The 16,893-nt window shown below is 41.7% G+C and overlaps 1 protein-coding gene across 14 annotated transcripts in view; it reads right to left on the reverse strand.

Moving 5' to 3' along the window:
- The window catches only part of LOC113568011 (SH3 and multiple ankyrin repeat domains protein 1), an 82,381-nt gene that overhangs the window by 53,906 nt on the left and 11,582 nt on the right, over positions 1-16,893 (reverse strand). For 3 of the 14 annotated variants that reach the window (XM_081696034.1, XM_081696032.1, XM_081696043.1), the window contains exons 1-2: positions 15,868-15,995; positions 12,853-12,959 (exon numbers count right to left, since the gene is read on the reverse strand). The gene's annotated coding sequence lies outside the window, so the exon portion shown is untranslated. Of the gene's footprint in view, positions 1-12,190; positions 12,208-12,852; positions 13,110-15,867; positions 16,829-16,893 lie in introns of those variants that run through there. The other 11 variants (XM_081696031.1, XM_081696035.1, XM_081696030.1 and 8 more) reach the window with 7 other exon arrangements.

Consider the following 16,893-nt stretch of genomic DNA (forward strand, 5'->3'; position numbering starts at 1 on the left):
ACTTTCATAAATACTGTTGGTACTTTTGATGGTAAAAATGACATCTCTCCTCAAACAGTAGTGCTGAATGTATGGAAGACACAAGTGTACCTGTTTTGCAAGTTCACTCATCAAAAATACAAATACAGATTTTATTCCACATGTTCTCAGATCAGATTCTACAGGTTCTAAAATTTTGCAGCATAATTGCCTCCATATTAGACTTTGGCTGTAATGAGTCACATCGTTTGGTATGTGGGGTTTCCCTCCTAAAAACACATCATCAAAAAGCTCAGCATAGTATGGACGAAGCTGATTTGGGTGATATTTAGAATTTGTTGATCATGAAATCTTTTGGGAACCTCCAGGACTTCCTGGTTCTGGGGATGAAAACAGCACCGTCGCTCATGTTAATAGCTTTCATTTGTTTGTTTTCTTTTACAACTGATAGTTGAGCTGCAGCTTCACTGATGGAATATTTTGTTCTTAACTGAAATTTAAACGTTCACCTATTGGCTGGAATTATGTAACATCTCAACAAGAGAAATTCTTAAAGGTGGATTAATGTCAGGTGGTTGTAAGAAACTGGCTCGCCTCCGTGGAAATAACTATCATAAATGTGGTAAAAAGAATCACTTTACAAAGTGTTTTCCAAAGAAAGAAGTGCAGACTAGAGTAATTAAATGACATGTAGGTGATAATGACGCCGTATGGTAACTGTAGTCAACGCAGACACATGCGGAAATAGCAGACACAGACCTGCCGCACCTGAAGGGCAGAGACTATCTGACAGTTGGAGACCATCATTCCAGTTCCCAGAACCACCAGCAGGGTGTGTGGCAGTACCCGGTACCCACAGTCTAATGGACTCACAGATAAAGGACCATCAGCAGGGTGTGAGGAGAGCGTTCCGTGTACGTGATCTAACAGGCATATTACTGCACTGTGGTATAATGTCATGGAAAGATCTGTTCACACACACTGTGATTTGGCTTACAGGCATGCTCCTGCTACCGCTACTGCCTGCAAATCTCTCTGATCTATGATGCATCTACTGTGCAGAATCTTAAAGACCTAAACTGGAGAGATGTAACGTTAAGTGGGACAGGCTGAGAAGAACAGTGAGAGGAACTCTCTAAAGACAGATGCAGATCTGCTCACAACCCTGTGTGTCTGTATTGTGGTACATGTTCTCATATTTCTTTGTGTAACAGAGCTTGAACCAGGTCCGCTAGGCGATGACACAAACAGTCTACTGGGTGAGCTACCACACTTTAGTGGTGGTGAGGCCGTGTGCAAAACAGTTAGATCTTAGAACAGGTAAATCAAGAGAAGTAACAAACCAAAGGTGGGGAGTTGAACCCCGGCCACTTTGCTGGGAGGCAAACGAGCTCCCACTAGACGGTGGTGGCCATTAAATGGCCTGTGCGTATATCGCTCTTCCAAGGAATGGAGGACGACAAAACAAAACAAGAGGAAAAACTAAACACCACACTGAGCGTGGAAAAAAGGGAGAACAAAGGACACTACGGGAAGAATGGCAGCCTGATGCACTGGGGAACACCAAACTAAAACTTCCCAAACAAAACCAGAAAACAGAGAGGAACTTTAATAGCTAAGGGAAGCAGAGAGAGAGACAGAGAGAGAAGGGACATATAAAAACACAGACACCCTCACAGAGCAGAAGAGAGGCGTAGCACAAGGGCTCACAGACCTCAATACCCAGAGTTACCAACTAGGAGCTTTGCTTAGAACCTTAGCAAACACCCAGCGCTGAGTGACTGGGTCACTGGGCTTATATAGACCATGCACAGCTGTTGGGCATCAAGCCTGATTGGTAGTGTGCCTGACTCCAGGCCTCCCCCTGGTGGCCGGAGGGGGCCTTGACCTGGCACCACCCCTAATAGTTTGTCTATATTGTGTTTGTGTGTGTCCGTATTTCTTCGTCTCTTTGTCTGTATTCTGTATGTGCCCGACACACCCTGCTAACGGTATTTAGCATACGTCCTGCTGGCGGTATTTAGCATACGTCCTGCTGGCGGTATTTAACATACGTCCTGCTGGTGGTATTTAGCTCTATGGCTCCTCCCCTGATTCTCAACCCATCCCATTCACCCACTTTACCAACATGCCAGCACACAATTACACTGCAAAATTCAAACGACCACCACAGTGAGGGTGGTCATGCGAGCCACACCTGATCAGATGAGAACAAGGCCGGTCTGCTCTGGGTGGGTCTGTGTAAGAGATATTGACAGATGGCATTGGGAAGACAAGAGAAATAGACCACTGGCCTATTCATTCTCTCTGGAGACCAGCTTAGGGAATGAAAGACAGGAGAGAGGGGCAGAAAAGAGAGAGAGATAAACTGAGAGTGAAAGAGTGAATGAAAGTATTTTCACAGGACTACTCCTCTCATTTCACAGGTCTGTTCATGTCTGTTCACAAGTCTCTCTCAATCATTCAATCAAAAATTTTATATAACACTTTTTACAACAGCTGTTGTCACAAATCAGCTTCACACATGTCAGAGTCCAAAGCCCCCAATGAGAAGACAAGGCAAAGGCAAGGAAAAACTCCCTAGAGCACGAGGAAGAAACCTGGAAGCTGAACTCATCTTCCTCTCAGCGACAAGGACAGCACAATAAGAGCAAAAATAATTGATAAGACAAAAAAGCAAAAACAGAAAAAGCACAGGACGAGGACAAGCATTAGCATGACAGGATGGATTACGGTAGTCATTTAAAAACAAAAGACAGGAAAACTGGACTGCTGACATATCCTGTTAAACTGTGGAAACAGGCCCAAGTAATAATCCAGATGTTTGGGCAGATACGAAGTTCTCCAGTCTGGATTCGATGATTATGAGTCCCATTTGGTGTGGGAAGAACAGAGATACAGAAAAGAGAAACACCAGAAGAGAGGGAGGACATGTGAGCAGCAAAGACGATCGTTAGTCCAGATAGAGGAGCATTAGTCCAGATAGAGGAGCATTAGTCCAGTCTAGAGGAGCGTCAGTGCAGAGAGATGAGTGTTAGTCCTTATAAAGGAGTGTTAGTCCACTCTATAGGAGCATTAATGCAGATAGAGGAGAGTTAGTCCATTCTAGAGGAGCATTAGTTTAGTCTAAAGGAGTGTTAGTCCAGATAGAGGTGTGTTAGTCTAGATAGAGGAGTGTTAGTTCAGATAGAGGAGCATTAGTGCAGTCAGAGGAACATTAGTGCAGATAGAGGAGCATTAGACCAGATAGAGGAGCGTTAGTCCAGTCTAGAGGCGTGTTAGTCCACATAGCTGAGCATTAGTTCAGTCTAGAGGAGTGTTAGTCCACATAAAGGAGCATTAGTCCAGTCTAGAGGAGTGTTAATCCAGATAGAGGAGTGTTAGTCCTGTCTAGAGTAGTGTTAGTCCAGATAGAGGAGCGTTAGTCCAGTCTAGAGGAGCATTAGTCCAGACAGAGGAGCATTAGTCCAGATAGAGTAGTGTTAGTCCATTCTAAAGAAGTGTTAGTCCAGTCTAGAGGAGCGTTAGTCCAGACAGAGGAGCGTTAGTCCAGATAGAGTAGTGTTAGTCTAGACAGAGGAGTGTTAGTCCAGATAGAGTAGTGTTAGTTCAGTCTAGAGGAGCGTTAGTCCAGATAGAGGAGCATCTATAAGTACTAAAAGCTTCTCAGTGTCTTTAAGGACATTGTATTTCACACTTTGGCAATATTACACAAGTGAAAGAATGTGGTTTTGACAATGTTGACAATTCACCTCTATTCACAGGTCTTATCCACTTCAACTAGACATCATCACTAAAGGTTTGACTGTTAAGATGCAATGGCCAACGGTTGGTTAAAACAAACATCACCATCAACATTCATCCAAATTACCATAGCAACATGACATTACCTGAAAGTCCTCTCTTGCACTGATTAGCTATTTGACACGTTCCTCTGAACTGTACTTCTTGAATAACATCAATAGCATGTTGTGATTTCTCTTCTGATTGACATGGAACAATCACTGTTGATTTTTAGGAGTTTCTGATCAATGATTTTTGTCTGATATAATAGTGCATCACTAAACATAACTGCGTTATGAGACTGAGAGTGTATCCTGTAGTCGCTTGCGCTCAGTGACATGCACGCGTATGCTCTTAATGGCCAGAACATAGAAATCTTTCTTACCTCCTAAAAATGACAAGATAATAAAAACAGTATATAGAAGCAGCAAAAACACTGGGTAACAAAAAACTCATAATCACTCAAAATGTGCTCGAATTTAAAACAAGTCAACAATACTGAAGTCCATGGCTGCTGAATTTTAACCCTCTACAAACGTGTAGATGAACCTGTCTGTCATTGTTATGGATTACACAGAGCGTGCTGTTGAGATGACAAAATAAATCCTGACAAATCATTAAAAATACTTGTAAAGTTAAGAGATTGCTTGATTATACAGACAAAAAGTCAAAATAATCAAGTTATTAATGTGATATCAAGATACGCAGAAAATATGTTTAATAAGTCAGACCTATTCTGTCTCTCATGGCTTTGTACTACGTGATCCTGAGATCGTCTACATTAACCTACTATGTACTACATTATCCTGTGCTTTACTATGTGGGCAGTGGTAGTTTGTGGTTAAGGTGCTTGACTTGTAACTGCCAAGTTGTCCCTGTTGGGCCCCTGAGCAAGACCCTTAACGCTCAATTACTCAAGTTGTACTCAGTCATAATTGTAAGTTGCTTTGGATAAAAGTGTCAGCTAAATGGCATAAATTAAAAGAGTTATCCTCTTATCTACTACGTTAACATAAAGCTCAGGTTTGTTTCAGGCATGGACTATCCATGTACTCTCCTGACCTTCTCACACATACATACATACTCACTTCTCTGTCTACTGACTCTGGTCTCTTGACTGGGGCTGAACTCTGAGCTTGTAGAGGAATCAGACTGGACATAAAGGGTGATGGCAGCACTTACACTGAACAACACACTAAAGAAACGTACACTCTATTAAAAAAATCAATCTCTCCTTAAACGTATTACAGGCTTGACAAAGAGTTAATTTAATTCAAATGAAGCAAAATTGGGAGAAACTTGTGTGTTGGAGTCGCTGTGCTCTGGTGTCTGATTGGGAGAGACTTGTGTGGTGGAGTCGCTGTGCTCTGGTGTCTGGGAGAGACTTGTGTGGTGGAGTCGCTGTGCTCTGGTGTCTGATTGGGAGAGACTTGTGTGTTGGAGTCGCTGTGCTCTGGTGTCTGGGAGAGACTTGTGTGTTGGAGTCGCTGTGCTCTGGTGTCTGATTGGGAGAGACTTGTGTGTTGGAGTCGCTGTGCTCTGGTGTCTGATTGGGAGAGACTTGTGTGTTGGAGTCGCTGTGCTCTGGTGTCTGATTGGGAGAGACTTGTGTGTTGGAGTCGCTGTGCTCTGGTGTCTGGGAGAGACTTGTGTGGTGGAGTCGCTGTGCTCTGGTGTCTGATTGGGAGAGACTTGTGTGTTGGAGTCGCTGTGCTCTGGTGTCTGATTGGGAGAGACTTGTGTGGTGGAGTCGCTGTGCTCTGGTGTCTGATTGGGAGAGACTTGTGTGTTGGAGTCGCTGTGCTCTGGTGTCTGATTGGGAGAGACTTGTGTGTTGGAGTCGCTGTGCTCTGGTGTCTGATTGGGAGAGACTTGTGTGTTGGAGTCGCTGTGCTCTGGTGTCTGATTGGGAGAAACTTGTGTGGTGGAGTCGCTGTGTTCTGGTGTCTGATTGGCTTGGAACTCGGTATATGACCTTGGTATTCAGTCCCCAACTCTCCAGTTAAATGTCCTCCCTCTAAACATTTGGCTGCTGTGTATAGTCTGTTGTAAAATTCTTTATAGGGGTGAATATAAGTACAGATACATACAAGTATAGTAGTGGATCATGGTGTTGTAAGCAGGGGCTGCCAGCTTGTTTTGGAAGAGGGTTTTGTGTCTGTTTTGGCCAGTGAGTGTAGGCTGTGTGTTTTTTGTGGTGGAGTATAGATATCTGTCTTGTTCTTTTCTAGTGTGTTTTGTTTGTTTTGTTGGCCTTGGTCCTTTCTGACGTGGCTATCTGCTGTATGCTTGTATGTTTATTCAGACACCTTGTAATACATGTGTTATTTGCCCTACTGACTTCATCTGTCTCATTTGTCATTCCAATCCTTCGCCGATATTACCTCATGTTTTGTTTTGTTTTTTTGTGTTACAGAGTAGTATTGTGCATGAGAATTAAAATACAGAGATATAACCTAACTGAAATCTAGACAGCAATAGTACTAGGGGGACTCGGGATTGGGTTAGTCCCCAGGGTTAAAAAAGCCCCATTAAACACCCATTATAGTGGTAAAAATAAGGAAGGGCCATAAAAAAGGGAAAAAACCTTAACATATAACACCACTGTGTAACATATAACACCAATGTGTAACATATAACACCACTGTGTAACACCACTATGTAACATATAACACCACTGTGTAACACCACTGTGTAACATATAACACCAATGTGTAACATATAACACCACTGTGTAACAACACTGTGTAACATATAACACCAATGTGTAACACCACTGTGTAACACACACTGCCTGACCAAAAAAAGGTCACCACCTGGATTTAACTACGCAAATAGGTAAGAGCCTCCCATTGGATAATTACTGCATGGGATGTTTCAGCTGGCAACAAGTTATTCAACCCTAACTGATGCAGTGAGTACCTTCTCATTTGTTGAAACAACCATGTTGAAAGACACATCCTGTGGTCATAGAAAAGATGTTAATCTGTTTCAGAAGGGTCAAATTATTGGCATGCATCAAGCAGAGAAAACATCTAAGAAGATTGCTGAAACTACTAAAATCAGGTTAAGAACTGTCCAACGCATTATTAAAAAGTGGAAGGACAGTGGAGAAACATCATCTTCGAGGATGGAATGTGGTCGGAACAAAATCTTGAATGATCGTGATCGGCGATCATTTAAACGTGTGGTGAAATCAAATCATAGAAAAACAACAGTATCCCATCATCAATACAAGATCTTGGGGAAAAATTAATGCAACTCTGGACAGAAATAAACGTTGTGACACTGCAGAAGCTTGTGGAAACGATGCCACAGCGAATGCGTGGCTAAAGGCAGCCCAATTAAATATTAGAGTGTGTGACCTTTTTTTGGCCAGGCAGTGTATAACACCATTGTGTAACTCCACTGTGTAACATATAACTCCACCATGTAACATATAACACCACTGTGTAACACCACTGTGTAACATAACACCACTGTTTAACATATAACTCCCCTGTGTAACATATAACACCACTGTGTAATACCACTGTGTAATATAACACCACTATGTAACACCACTGTATAACGTAACTCCACTGTGTAACATAACAGCACTGTGTAACACCACTTTGTAATGTGTAACACCACTGTGTAACCTTTGCTCTACTGTTTGCCTTTCACATGGGGGAACTGGTTTTGTGCTATTAATTTATAAGGGTTTTTTGGGGGGCCAATGGTAATATTACGTTTTAGTTATAATTGTATTCAGTGTGGGAAAAAAAACTGAGCAATATTGTAGACAAGATATCATTTTTCATTTTTTTCAAGTTTGAAAACACCTAAATAAGATGACCAGAGAGAAATTGCCACTTATTTTAACTTGTTATACAATTTAATGGCCTTAACTCACTACAATATATTACATATCTCATATTACTACAATAGATACAATATATACAATTTATGACTTCTCTGTATATTTGTTGAAATATATTGTGCCCACTAACATTTTTAAACTTGTCTAGGCTCCTAATTTTATAACACACATGGCCTTTCTGAGTAGAGCATGGTTCATTTCAGAATCCAGAACTAGGACTTGTGGGATATGGGACATCATGTAACACTTCAAAAATACTCTTTTCGCTTATTATTAACATCTGAATATGGAGGCAGAGGAGGGTTTGGGGTAACAAAGATTTGTTTAATCTGTTCCTCCACTTGTTTTTAGTCTTTTGTCTTGTGAATAAAACCTTGTCTGTATTTCTTGGATGTGTGTGTTCTCAAGGCCTTTCCTATATTTATGTTTGTGTCCATTCAGTGGGACTACAAAAGCAACAGTCACACAAGAGCCTCTCTCTCTCTCTCTCTCTCTCTCTCTCTCTCTCTCTCTCTCTCTCTCTCTCTCTCTCTCTCTCTCTCTCTCTCTCTCTCTCTCTCTGGCTGTTCTATATCTCTAGAATGGTTTCAAACACATACCATGCATCGCCGTTTTCTGCTTTCATCACCATTAGGCATCATCTCTCTCTCTCTCTCTCTTTCTGTCTATGTAGGACAGAGTATGGATTTAGATCTTTTCAGTGAATGGGTCCCCAGAAAATTTAATTGGAGAACTTCCAAGGAACAGTTTGGCCCAATTTTGTGCCCTGTAAAAAAAGTGGAACATCCAAGTCCTGCCCCTTCATACTCTCTCTCTCTGTCTCTGTCTCTGTCTCTCTCTCTGTGTGTCTCTCACTCTCTGTCTCTCTCTCTCTCTCTCTCTCTCTCTCTTTCTCTGTGCCAGCCACTCCATTCCAAAGCCAAAGTCACAGAGGCACTTGTTACTGAAACTCTAAATAACAATATAGGAAGACACATAACTCCATGTGCCCTGGCCTCTCTATCTCAGAGGTAGTAGTGCCTGCCTCCATGAGGAGAGGAGCAGAAAAATGGTACAGACCAATTAAGGGTTGCGTACTGTAACCAATTAAGACCAATTAAGGGTTGCATATTGTGGTACTGTAATAAAACACTCTTGTTTTCTTTACTGTTTAGTTGGGCTTCCACATGGTTGTCTACATCAATTTACTGAGAACAAAACACTCTGGAGGAGAGTGGCATTCAGCACTAATGCAGAAGAAGCAGAAGAAAAGGGAGCTCACAGAATCAACAGCGTAATTCTCTGTTCCATGCATTTCTAAGCCACTAAAAACTGTTCAGCAAGAAAGTGACAGAGCCCAAGATGTCCTGCCAACATTCTAACAGTTTGAAAACTTGTCAATTTGAAAGGACCTAGTGACTGTCAGGAGTCTAACTTTGAAGTAGCATGTGAGTGATGTTTTTTGGAATCAGAAGCATCTGGTTTGTTGAGGCCACCTGCGATGACCATTTCAGCTGTGTTAAGACAGCTTCAGTGTCTCTGAAGCTGAAAACATTCTGTTTGTCGCACTTAATAAGCGTTTGTGTCTGTTAATGATTCATCTCCTATCATCACAATCAACTTCAGCACTACAGCCAAACACCACACTACACTTACACTAACACTGCAGTACAATAACACTGCACTTCCATCCAACACTGCACTACATTTACACTAACACTGCAGTACACTAACACTACACTACAGCCCAACACTGTAGTACAATAACAATAACACTGCACTACACTTACACCAACACTGCACCACAGCCCAACACACTACACTTACACTATCACTGCACTACACTAACACTATGCTACAGCCCAACACTGCAGTACACTTGCACTAACACTGCAGTACAGCCCAACACTGCACTACAGCCTAACACTGCACTACACTTACACTAACACTACACTACAGCCTAACACTGCACTACACTAACATTACACTACAACAAAAAAATGCAGTACATTAACACTAACGCTGCACTTCAGCCCAACACCACATTACACTAACACTGCACTACACTTACACTAAAATGCACTACAGCCCAACACTGCACTGCACTTACACTAACACTGCAGTACACTTGCACTAACTCTGTACTACAGCCCAACACTGCACTGCACTTACACTAACACTGCAGTACACTTGCACTAACTCTGTACTACAGCCCAACACTGCAGTACACTTACACTAACACTGCACTACACTAACAGTACACTACAGCCCAACACTGCAGTGCAGTACAGTAACACTACACTACAGCCCAAACACCACACTACATTTACACCAACACTGCACTACACTTACAGTAACACTGCACTACAGTTCACTAACACTATATCACAGCCCAACACCGCATTACAATTACACTAGTATTGCACTACAGCCTAACACTGCACTACACTAACAGTGCACTACAGTCTAACACTGCAATACACTAACATTGCACTACAGCCCAACACTGCACTAGACTTACACTAACACTTCATTACAGCCTAACACTGCACTACACTAACAGTGCACTACAGTCTAGCACTGCAGCAAATTACGGTAGCATTGCACTACAGCCTAACACTGCATTACATTAACACTGCACTACAGCCTAACACTGCACTATGCTAGCACTGCACTACACTAAGCAAACACCATGGTACATCCTTAGCACCCTCCAGTAAGATATTCAGGATCCTTGTTCCTTCAAGCATTCACAGCTGACTAAGAAAAAAACACTTAATCCCCCCCCCCCCCCCCCCCCCCCCCCCCCCCCCGAGAGCCTGATATACTCACAAGGGCTCATTGTAATCATGTGAACATGCAGCGTCAGGTACCTCCACACCTCCTCTTCCAGCTTACATTTACACACCGTTTAAAGAGCAGTGGGACAAATGCAGTGTGGATAAAAGGTTTGTGTTCCTGTCCAGATCACCTGAAATAAATGTAATATCCTCCAATTAAAGCTTCTATTGTCCAATTTAACCACAGAGTCACGGTTTCATTTCAAATCAATTGTGCTGGATTATTGAGCCAAAACAACACAAACTGTGTTGCTGACCAATTACTTACAGACTTACAGGTTACCCTGTAACCTGTAACAACACACCCTGCGTATGTGCATTCATTTATAATATGCTCCATCAATCAGGGAACTACTGTAGGTACTTAACACAAATAGACAACAGATTATTATTAAAACCACTGTCCTGTTATTAATTAGGTTATTAATGCTTTTTTCCTTGTTTTCTAAGGGTCACAAATAAAAAGAAAGTAGACATTATGCAGTTATCTTAATAAATACTGGATTAAATGACAATATATGCAAACATCTGCCCTGATTTCACTTTACTGTGAGATACATCAGGTGAGATACGTCACGTGAGATACGTCACGTGAGATACGTCACGTGTTAGAGACATGAGTGTGCCGGGGTGACATTCAACATTTAAAGGATAAATTCACTGTTTAGAATAGTAACATTAGATTCTAAGTTCATTATTTTATTAAAGTAGTTATCTTCCATCATTTATAATCACTCATAATACAAACACAACTTCACTGGGCCATCATAGTGGCTTTACATGTATTCCAGTCCGACATCCAGTCTCCAGGAAGGAGAACCCTCACTGAGAAGAGTTAATGATGCCGGAAGAGCACGAATACAGTTTCCTCTATTTCTCAATTTGCACTATTTGCTATATTTTTATATTTCTCTATTTGCTTTATTTCTCACTCTTAAAATATCTGATCTGTATGACTGGATTGGCCACAGACAGATCAGACAGCCATGGACAGATCAGACAGCCACGGACAGATCAGACAGCCACAGAAAGATCAGACAGCCATGGACAGATCAGACAGCCACAGACAGATCAGACAGCCATGGACAGATCGGCTGGCCTAAACATTAAGCCTTCTGGGCTAATGACATCATTCTAGCTCTGGAGCAAATTAGCTGTTTTAAGGTATTTGAAACCCAAACATCCAGAAAAATGACACTAACCTATAACATGATCCCAGTACAGGACCAACACACCCTCCCATTACAGTGCATAATGGGTGTTGTAGTTCTTTTAAACCATTAAATAACTGCGTCAGAAAGTTTTGTTCTACATTTGTAGACCTACAACAAGCAGAAAAGAGAACAATCGCACACCAAAACAGGAGACACCCTAAGAAGTGTGACTGTGTGAAACCCTAACCCTAACCTCTGACTTTCTGACACATGAACATTACTGACTCAGGGCAGGTGACCAAGGTCAATTATGAATGAACAGAGCAGGGTCACATATAGGAAATGACTGCAAACATACACACAGACATGCATGCACACACACGTTCACACACAAGCGCACACACACTCAACAACAATAAATTGTTGTGTATCCACAACAACAAAACCTTTAAACAGTTCAGTAGAACAGATTTTAAGATTTCAGTAACTCGGGAATCACAGATTGTAACATCATTTCAAACATTTACATGCCTACACTATCAATCTGGACAAAGCTTTACATCAATCAACATTAAACATGATCAGATACCTACAGCCTGTGTCGTAATGGACAGCCAGGTTGATGCCACAGTTCAGAGAACAGTGCTTCCCAAACAAGGCTACAGCTACTATACACACCTACATCATACGCAATTGGTCAGCAGACACCAACACAAGTGGGCGGAGTCTTATTTGTGCATTATAGGAACTACTGGTGAACTTCAACCTTTGCCCTTTTTCTTGTAATTTGGTTAATTGATTAACTACAAACAGTTTTGACTTGATTCATTCATTGAATACAAAATATATGAAACTGATATGAAACTGAAAGTTCAGTCTAATTAAACACCACCAGCAATTCCTGTTCTCTGCGTATTGTGACCAGTCTCCAGTCTACATTCTCCAGAGTCCGCACTCACACAGGGTAAATACCCTCTCCAGGCACACACACACACACAAGATTATAATACTACTTTGCTTAAAATATAGATTCATGTTAATTTGCCATATGAATGCACAAGCATGCACACAGACCAGTAGTTTTTTTTGAGAAACTGTCCTCTTTCCTTCAGAAGTGTCACAGCTCCCGAGAGTGAGTCTGACCTCTGACTTACACTCTCATTCTCATTCTCACTGTCACACTCCTTCTCTCTCAGATACCACCAACTCATACCCAAACTAACCCAACACAGGTCCGCTATAGGGCAGAAAGTACCTGCGGATTTGGCTGGACGTTGCTCATCTAGGTTGTGGCCTGCCGCCTGTCTTCACCGCCAGGCGTGTACACAGGTAACACGCACCAGTCCAGCAGCCAGTCCAGCACTGAGCAACAGGAAAACAGAAGAAATCCACCATCAGACCTAAACTACATCCACAGAGTACTGAAACAGTCCCTGGATTTGTCCCTCACTATCTTTCACTCTCTCTCGCTCTCTCTCTCTCTCTCTCACACACACACACACACTCACACACACACACACACACACTCACACACACTCTCCCCCCTCCCTCTCTCTCGCTCTCTCTCTCTCTCTCTCTCTCTCACACACACACTCACACACTCACACACACTCTCCCCCCCTCCCTCTTTCATACACACACACCCCAAAAGCTCAGTCTCTTGTTATCCAATAAATGTGTACACACACACACACACACACACACACACACACACAGATGTAAGATGATTTTTTTTCTTGTTTTTATAACATGAAGGACTCAAGCAAGTTACCCATCTGAAAAAGCCATATTTCAGTATGTAAGCGTCTATAAAGAAATATTTACAAGAAATCATTTTTAATACGCAGTGCATGTGTGTGTGTGCGTGTGTATAAATATCCCTCTTCTGCTCCACTTGTAAGGACTGTGCTCTCTACTGCTCAGAGTTAACCCTTTACACATGTACATTCACACTCTCTCTCACTCTCTCTCTCTCTCTCTCTCTCTCTCTCTCTCTCAAAAGTGGGTCATGGACAGACAGAGGAGACAGAAGGAGACCATGGCTGCATATGCACATATAGTGTGTGATTGTGTGTTTCTGCGTGAGTGTGTGAGAGAGAGGGAGAGTGAGTGTGTCTGTGTCTATATATATATATATGTGTGTGTGTGTGTGTGTGTGTGTGTGTGTGTGTGTGTGTGTGTCTGTGTCTATATATATATATATATGTGTGTGTGTGTGTGTGTGTGTGTGTGTGTGAGAGAGAGAGAGAGAGAGAGAGAGAGATAGTGAGTGTGTATGAGATAGTGATAGTGAGAAGGGAGTGAGTGTGTGTGTGTTTTGTGTGTGTGTGTGTGTGTGTGTGTGTGTGTGTGTGTGTGTGTGTGTGTGTGTGTGTGTGTGTGTGTGTGTGTGTGAGACAATCTTAAACTTAACAGTAGGCTCATCTTACATACATTTGACATTAAATGTAACTTAAGTGTAAGGAAAACAACACCCATTTTTCTCATTGACCCTGAATGATGTTCAAGGACTGTGTACCCTTTTGGTCGGTGTGTGTAGATTTGTAATTATTTCCTGTGTGATGTGGGTGTTGGTGACTTACTGACTAAAAGCTGCTGACTGAATTCACACTCAAGCAAGTGCCAGTTACAAATATAAATATAAAAGCCCTATTATAAGCAGTACTGGATTATAATTATCAATTCAATCCCAATTTGAAGTGGAATAGATTTACTACCAACCAGCCTGAGATCAGATCTACACGTTCTGAACCGCAGGGCTCGGCGCTGATGGTCCAGCCCTGTTTAAACGCAACTCTTCAGATCACTGGCGCTCTAATATCACCAAAAATTGTGTCTCTGTGTGTTTAACTGTGTGTGATAGTTTCTGTGTGTTTAGCACAGTTTAGTCCCTGTGATTAGTTGTGTATGTGTGATTGTTTACTTCTATATTTTCATTACCTTTATATTTTAAACTAACTCATCATTTCTTTATTTGTAAAATATGTTATAAACAGAAGTGTTTTTCTTCTTAATATCAGATGTTCCAGCATAAATAAATACAACAAAAATAAAAAAAATCTAAAAAACCCTAAAAAGGCACTAAAAACAGAATGACTGGGTATTTTCATGTTTATAAAATTGAAACTATGAATATAAGTTGTAGTGATCGCTTTGGCCACGTCAGGGCAGTAAAGATCTTATTGCACATTTCATAAAGATCAACCTTATTAACCATGTTCTGCAAATTAACATCCCAACCAAAAAGATATTTAATAAGTAAATGATTAATTAAACTACACAGAAGTTTAATCATGGGTTTAAATCACACCTATTCAAGTACTAACACAATCTAGAATTTCTTTTACTTTAAACAAGTCTTGGATGCGAGTTGCACTTCTGTTACACACATGCTAACGCACTCGTATGCATGTTAATGAAGGACCTTGCAGTTTTACGATAGAGTCAAAATTGCAGTGAAGTACACAAAGTTTCCAAAGAAACAGGATGTTTTGGACAGAGGTCAACAGTGAATATGAATGTCATTATTTAAACATCTACTTTTCTAATATTTATCAGAAGATAAATCAGAAGCACTTTGCTAACACAACTCCTGTTTCCCACACACACAAATTTATGGACCCACACATGTATGAGGCCACTTTCAGTTGCTTTACTGTTGCCACACACACTTGGGCCTCTATAGTGTGGACATCTGTGATTTCTTTTAGCTTTTTTACATACCAAGGATGAGCCTGAGTAACACCAGAAGCACCAGCAGAGGGTAGGGGGAGGAGCCTATAATACAGCAGCATGAAAGGAGGGAGGAGCCTATAATACAGCAGCAGAGTTCAGGGGGAGGAGCCTATAATACAGCAGAGTTCAGGGGGAGGAGCCTGAGAGCTGCAAAGACTGAAAACAGGAAGCTGTCCTTCTGGCACTGACTAGCGTTTAGAGATATTCAACAATGCCATGAGTCATCATTCTTGGGTTGAGCAAGTATTGTTTATTCCTCCTGACAAATAAACAACTTTAGCTTCAGCTTCTTAGAAGCAGACAGGAAGAAAAGTTCGCTACTCGCTTTGTCCTGCAGAGTTTCACTGTGAGTAATGCATGTACTTGTGTGTGTGTGTGTGTGTGTGTGTGTGTGTGTGCGAGTGTGTGTGGAGGCGTGTGTGTGTGAGAGTGTGTGTGTGTGTGAGAGTGTGTGTGTGTGAGAGTGTGTGTGTGTATGTGTGTGTGTGTTTGTTTTATTATTACTGAGCCTCTTGCTCTGATTCACGTGACTCACGTGTGTTAGTGGAGTGATAGCTGCAGCTCTTCTGGTAAACAGAGCGCTTTCGCTCTTCTGTCCCAGCAGGCTGTGCTGCGTCTTGCTGGCATGTACCAGCGGCAGGCTGTGGGCTAAGAGGAAGTGCGCGCACACACACACACGCCGTTGTGAGCCAACTCCTAGCTCGGGTTTAAAGATGCAGGCATGCAACATACCAGTTCACATACAAATACATCTCTAAAGCATGACAAACAAACAAACAAAAAAATTAAGCATACATTTAAAATAAATGGTTTATTTGTTATACCATCTTCATAACGTACAGCAAGTTCACGGCGTGTTCCTATGCGTAGAGAAACACAAAGCTTATTCCAGCCTGACACCAAACTGCTCAGGAAGGGTTATGAGAAAAAGAGAAGTTAAATAAAACTGTTTACATAAAAACTAAACGCAGTGAATTTAAACAGAAAATAAATTAAATACATATTAAAAGTGAATTTAAAGAGAACAAATACATTAAAAGATTTAATACCAATGTATGTCTTTTAAAAGGAGAATTAAAACTGTTCATGATAGCTTGCTGGTGTCTGACCCATGACCCATGAATCCACACACACACACACACACGCGCACACACACTCTCACACACACATGCACACACACACACACACACTCTCACACACACACGCCTCCACACACACACTCACACACACACACTCACACATACACGCACTCACACATACACATACACACACACATACATACACACACACCAGTGCAATAATAAACACAGATCTGGGTGTAAAGTAACTGTGTCCCCTCCTGTTTATCGCCCCCTGCAGGGGAAATCCCAGAAACACAGGGTCGTGTTTAGTGACAAACGCAGCAACACTACAAAGACAGTCGTGCAATTGTAAAAGTAGAAAAATAAAGCTTGCAGCTTAAATATGCGTGGATCAATTTACATGTTTACAGGGAGTGGTTGCATGTTCAGGTGTGGAGCATCCAGTGGTTCCTGTGTTTAGAATGAAGATGGAAGAGATA

Source organism: Electrophorus electricus, chromosome 14 (assembly GCF_041902795.1).
Source record: "Electrophorus electricus isolate QZ-2024a chromosome 14, ASM4190279v1, whole genome shotgun sequence".
NCBI classification, from domain to species: domain Eukaryota; kingdom Metazoa; phylum Chordata; class Actinopteri; order Gymnotiformes; family Gymnotidae; genus Electrophorus; species Electrophorus electricus.